Source organism: Aythya fuligula, chromosome 17 (genome assembly GCF_009819795.1).
Source record: "Aythya fuligula isolate bAytFul2 chromosome 17, bAytFul2.pri, whole genome shotgun sequence".
NCBI lineage: Eukaryota > Metazoa > Chordata > Aves > Anseriformes > Anatidae > Aythya > Aythya fuligula.
In genome coordinates this window covers 4,449,216-4,455,549 of record NC_045575.1, presented here as the reverse complement: position 1 = coordinate 4,455,549, position 6,334 = coordinate 4,449,216, and positions in this window count along the sequence as shown.

Here is a 6,334-nt window from a genome sequence, read left to right as displayed (position 1 = left end):
GGGTTGAACTATCCCTCTCACTGTGGAGATGATGCTCCTAGGAGGTTGCCAGCACTTGGTGAAGGGCACCAAGCTCAGCTCCTCCAGAGCAAGTACCTAGGGCAGAGGGTGCCCAGCTCTAGATGTTGACTGGCTCTCCCCAGCCCCAAGTAACAAAAGCTGCAGCTGTCAAATCAAGAAGCTAAAGGTGGCTGAAGCTAATTTGTAAGGGAAAAGGTAAATCCAGAGCCTGAATGGAGAGGTCAGGAAGAAACAGTTATAAACATCTTAATTGCTAAAGACAGAGTAAAGGTGAAGTTTATTCGTTCCAGTAATTGCCCAGAGCAATTACCTCAATTTGGATCTAGGACCACCGTACCCTTTGCAGAAGAGGATTGATGAACGGGCTGCATAAGGAAACAGAAAACTTCTCTTATGATTCCAAGCCACTCCTTTTGGCAGAGAGGAGATGGAAGTGGCAGGTTTGGTACAAATTTTGCTTGTCCTTAACCCATTTCCTTCCCTTTTTTTCCTTGTGCTTCTGAAGACAGGGTCAGACCTGTGATTCAAATGAATTGTTCCAGTTCTCTAGTCAGATTAATTTGAAATTCAGAAATTTAAGGTATGGTATGTTAAAGGTCTGATTTTGTAAATGCTTAAGGTAAAGAAATGTATCACAAGCTGCCTACTGCACCATGCATATATACAGTTGGATAACAGTGATGCTTCTTCTTTACCATTTGAATTTGATTTCTGGATAAAGTGTCTGCAATACAGGGTTATGAGAGAGGAGATAGAGCTTAAGAAATGAAATTTAGGGCTGTTAAGGAAACCTGGAGTGTGACAGACATTAGATATCTCAACTGTTCATGCCTCTGGATAGAAAAGGATAACAGGGTAGGAACACTAAGACAGGTATAAACTACCTCGTCCACATTACAATAAAAGAAACAAGGCTATACAGCTAAAAATTGTCAGATTCCACCTATTATGTAGTGAAATCAAATGGCCCAAATTTAAGCTTTATTGCTCAATGCAGAACATATAAGCCAATCCAAAAGGATAAATACTGTAAACCTGGGTGAAGCAGAAACATTCTAAAATCAAGTAGAGATTTTTACCAGAAAGTCTTTTAACAGAAACCTTGCTAGAAAAAGGCACACGAGAAGACAGGGCTGACTAACTACTTATATACTTACATGTCCCACAGAATAAAGTGGCTAAAAATCTCTAGCTTTTGATTAGATGTCATGTTCCTCTAAGAAATATTAATTTACAATATTTGAAACCTCTTAAAAAGAGCAAGAAGGTCAGACCCACAAGAGCAATGTCCCTCTTGGTCTCTAACAAATTAAATGCCATCCAGCATTAGGAAACCTGTATGTTGAGGCATTTTGTGTAATTTTTACCAACTAATTCCATTTTTATCTACCCTGAATGCTTGTTTGTCCCCTTGGCTTTTGTTTTGTAATTAGCCTCTCTGGACAGACCTCAAATCCTTTGTTGACTTGCTCATGGAGAAATTACTGTTAGCTAACCTTGTTCTAGAAGGTTTTAATGCCAGGCTGTGTCATAAACTCAGGGAAGCTCCAAGAAATTCTTCTAAGAGTTGCTACCTTAACTTTGCACCAGTTATCTGGGCATAAGGCAGGAAATATCTAGCCTGTAGAACATCTGCCCTGTTTGATAGCTCTTGGCAGGAGCTGCTGAATGGCAGAGCCCAGTGGTGCTTTCCATCAGTGATGCATGTGTTAAGCAGCAGTACTGAAACTCAAATTTTCCTTTGTTTGCTTATGGTCTGAAATTCCTCTATGTGAAATGTGAATGGAAAGTGTACAAAATAACAGCTCTTAAATGATTCCGAAACATGAAATTTGTACGCATGTGGAGGCAGTCAGAGAGACCTCAACAGGCTGAAAAAGCTGGCAGAAAGGAAGATCACAAAAGAATCTCCAAAACACAAAAGGTTGCATCTGAACATCAGGAAACACTTCTTCACTGTGAGGGAAGTCAAGCACGGGTTGCCCAGAGAAGTTCAGAAGTCTCCATCCTTGGAGATATACAAAACCCAGCTGATCCTTTCACCTTCTCTAGGCTCTGCTGCATTTTACCCCCTTCAGGAGCTTTCCATGAGGCTGCTCTTGAATGGAATTGGGCAGTAGAAGGCACAAGAGCAGAATAAATTATTTTGTCCTTCAACTCTGATTCAAAAATTTAGCTTTATCGGAGCTTAGAGAAGGTTTGAAGTAGCGTGTGGCACAAGCGTGAGACAATTCATTGCATTGACCTAGGAACAGCCAATGACTAGCGTCTTTTCTGAGATGTCTTTGCATGTAGAATAGTCACAGATGAAAATGTTTCACCTCCCTAATTGTATCTAACCTGCCTTCACTTGGAGGGAGTGAATGGTCTCTTCTTCTTCTAACCTGAACTATAATGTGTCTGCACTGAACAACTCAAGCTCTCATCTTATAAATACAGACTGCACATCAAGCAGGGGCCTGGAGCAAAAGTTTTAATTTTGAAACTCTTTCTGGCTCAATTTGCTATATTTGCCATACTTTTAAAGGATGGACTGGCCAAGAAATTTCTGTTGGGGGAAAAAAGAAAAAACATTAAATATGATTGAAGAAAAAAATATTTACAAACAAGTGGATGGGAAGGAATTTAAATGAACATGTTCATGTGTGGATCTTTATTTAAAATCATCCTGGATCTGAGAAATATATGATATTTGGGAATAGTGTTGGTTTAAAATAGTCCCCACAGCTCTTTCTTGTCCCCTTTAGAAGAGAGGTTTCTAGTACCATGAGACAGAAACATTTTTGCTGTGGAAATGAAGCCAGCTTGAAATTTCGGCTATGTTTTCATTTCTATTGCCATTTAGAAAATTACCAATTTTGGCTCCAAAGCCTTTTACCTTCTTACTGAAAAAATGAAATACATGTTATGCAATGATAATCTTTTGGTTATAAGAATTAGTTACTTATTTGCATGGAAAATGGAAGACATAACAAGTAAATGCATAATACAAATGCTGTTTATGATGTCAATGAACCAATGGATTGTTAATATCTGTAATTTTACTGCTAATTTTAAAACTACTGTACACATTTGTTTAAAACAGATTGAATTCAGTACAAGTGTTAGATCTGTGCTTCTTTGTATTCCGCATTGTTTCAATTTTAAAAATAACACATTTGCATCAACAGTGCACAGAAATTTGAAGATGCCAAAGTAATCAAATCAAATGGCTTTCACCGACCGATTGAAAATGTAAGAATAAGCTTTTTTCCACATCATTTTGCTGAGGTCTGGCTTCCATGTCCTTTGAAGTAGGAGAAAAAGAAAAGTTCCACAGTATTTCACACAGAGCCCTCCCTTCCCTTTTCAGTGCAAATTAAAGGGCCGTAAGTAAAAAGAAATTTGTTCAATAAACATCAGAATTAAAATCTATTTTCTTTAGATAGTTTCTACTCCTTAGCTGCATATCATCGGATTTTCCTCATGTCCTCTCTCACATTTTCGCTTTGACAGAACTTCTGAGTCACTGCAAAGACATGACACTTCCCCAAACCCACACACATGCAGCATCCCTAATTACATCCCATGTCCTCTGGCTACTGCTGGGCAAGAGAAGGAGCTCACTGCAATTCTCCCCAGTTGTGTGTGGCTTTGAGTGTTATCTGGGTAGATGGTGGAGGACAAAGAGATGAAGTAATAATTAAGTACATGCTGCAGCCCTTTAAGCATGAACTTACCTGTCTTTCAGATCCTGTCATATCCACCAAATTCACTTGAAATTGATAAAATGGTTAAAAATGTTTAACAGACAGGTGTGGGAGTTTGGGATCTGTGGTGGTTTCACCCTGCTGGGCAGCTGAACTCCACCATAACCACTCTCTAGGTCCCTCTCCTCAAAGGGAAAAGGGGAGAAAATGCAATGAAAAGGGCTCAAGGGCTGAGAAGAAAATGCGGAGATTGCTCACGAATTGCCATCATGGGCAAAACAGCATACAGACATCTGTATAATTTATTGCCTAACAGACTGGAGCAATGAGAAGCTAAAAGCAAAATAAAAACTCCTTCTCCCCCATCCATCTTCTTCTGCCTCCTCCCCACAAGCAGCACAGGGGCATAGGGCACAGGGACTGGGTCAGTTCATGGCACTTCATCTCTTTCTGCTCACTCATCCTCATTCTCTTCAAGGAAGGATGCCATCCTACACAAACTGATCCTATGGGGTGCTGCCCACAGGCAGCAGCTCTTCAAGAACTGCCCTAAAACAGGTCTGTACAGAGGGGTCCATCCCCCAGGAGCAAACTGCTCCAGCACGGGTCCCCCTATGGGTGGCAGCTCCCTCCAGACCCCCTGCTCCTGTGGGTGCTCTCCATGGGCCACAGCCTCCTCCAGGCCACATCCACCTGCTCCACCGGGGGCTCCTCCACAGGCTGCAGCGTGGAGATCTGCTCCATGTGGGACCCATGGGCTGCAGGGGGACAGCCTGCTCCACCAGGAGCCTCTCCCTGCACAGGCCACAGGGGCACTGCTGCTGTGTGCCTGGAGCACCTCCTGCCCTCACCTTGGCATCTGCAGGATTCTTTCTCTCCCAGTTCTCACTCCTCTCCCAGCTGATGCTGTGCAGGAAATTTTCCCCTTCTACAACATTCTAACATTTCTCTTTGACTCAGCCTTAGCCAGTGGCAGGTCCCTTTTGGAGCCATCTGGAGCTGGCTCTTATCTAACATGGGGCAGCTGCTGGTCTTTGCTCACAGGTGCCCCACTGCAGCTCCCCTGCTACCAACCCCTTGCACTTTAACCCAAAATAGGGACAGAGTGGGAGGAAGTGATAAGCAGACATGCAGAGAAATTAGTAGATGAAAAGCCGGGGGGTAAGAGGTGGGGGGGAAGCTGATCAAATAATATCATAAATATAATTTGGAAACAGTCTGGATTGGGAGGGAGAAAAAATAAAAAATAAAATAATAATTAAAAAAAAAATAGATAAGAAACTTACCACATACCTCAGTCCTAAGGGAAAAAAAAATACACACTTGAATCTATAACAAAATTTTGGATTTCAAAGCACTGCTGACAAAGCAGCTAGTATAATGAAAAGCAGCATATTGCATTCAAAAAAAAAAAAAAAGGCAGAAAAAATGGTTTTACAACAGGATTTGTTTATTACTAGAAAAATTTTTTTATGACTAGAAAAATGTGGGACCTGGGTCACTTCAGTCTCAGCAGGGACAATGGGAAATCACCAACGTGTCTTACACGATCTCATCTCTAGAGAGGATTTGGGAAAATTTGAGCTCTGTTCTCTCACCTGCAATGAGCTTTGGGGATGAGCATTGGTGCAGACTATTTCCTCATTAGCAAGCAGTACAGGGCAATCAGTGTGGCTCCATGGAGTGAAGCTGATGATGCTGGAGACCCAACATCCATGCAGTGCATGTTGGATTAATTTCAGAACTGCTTAAGTCCAGTCCTTTGGGCTGAATCTCCACTACCCCCTGGAGAACATCAGATGTACTCCCAAAATGGGTAGTTTAATGCCATCCATAAAGAGTTCATGTATTCATAGAGCACTCCACAATGTCTGTCCAAGCAAGGTAAATGCAAATGATGGGAGGTATGCTTTAAAATCTCATTTCTGATCCGAATTGAAAGCCTAGTAGTAGTAGAGTAGCACAACCACAGGACATCAAGTGTTTTAGTGTGGTCCCTTTGCTGGTCATCCTCTCTCCCTAAAAGACACCTGGTGTCCCTTTAATCCCAGCAGATAATTCTGGTGTGCTATCAGTTTATTGTCTTATTTTTTTTCTTGACAATCTGAAGAGTCGCTTGTGAAGCTGGGAAGTGTCCTTCAATGAAGGGTCAGGGAACAAAACAGGAACTTTGAAAGGTAGAAGCTGAAGAAGACAAACTTTCCACATGCTCAGGATGCAGCTGACCAGAGCCTGTTGCTCTACAGATTTAAGAAAAATGTGGAAAGGATATGCTGTCAAGGATTTGCCCCTCAAAAAAGTTAAAAATGTCCAGGCAATCCCCTAGCAACCTATGACCCCATTATAGCCATGACAGGAATCCAGTGGGAATAGCAGTTACTCTTCTACCTACTTGGAAAAAAAAATGCTTGGGACAAGGATGGGAGAAGGAGCTCCAGTTCTAACTAAGAACAGGAGCAAGTGATGTGTGTGCAGATAATTTAAATAGTGAAATGGTTTGAGTTAGTAATCAGGTCACCTGCTGAGAGAGCCTCCAGGTGAGACAAACATGGGAAGCTTTACACAGGCAGAGAAACAGCAAACTCTCTGGAAATAAGCTCAAACATGGGTGTATGGGATAGAGT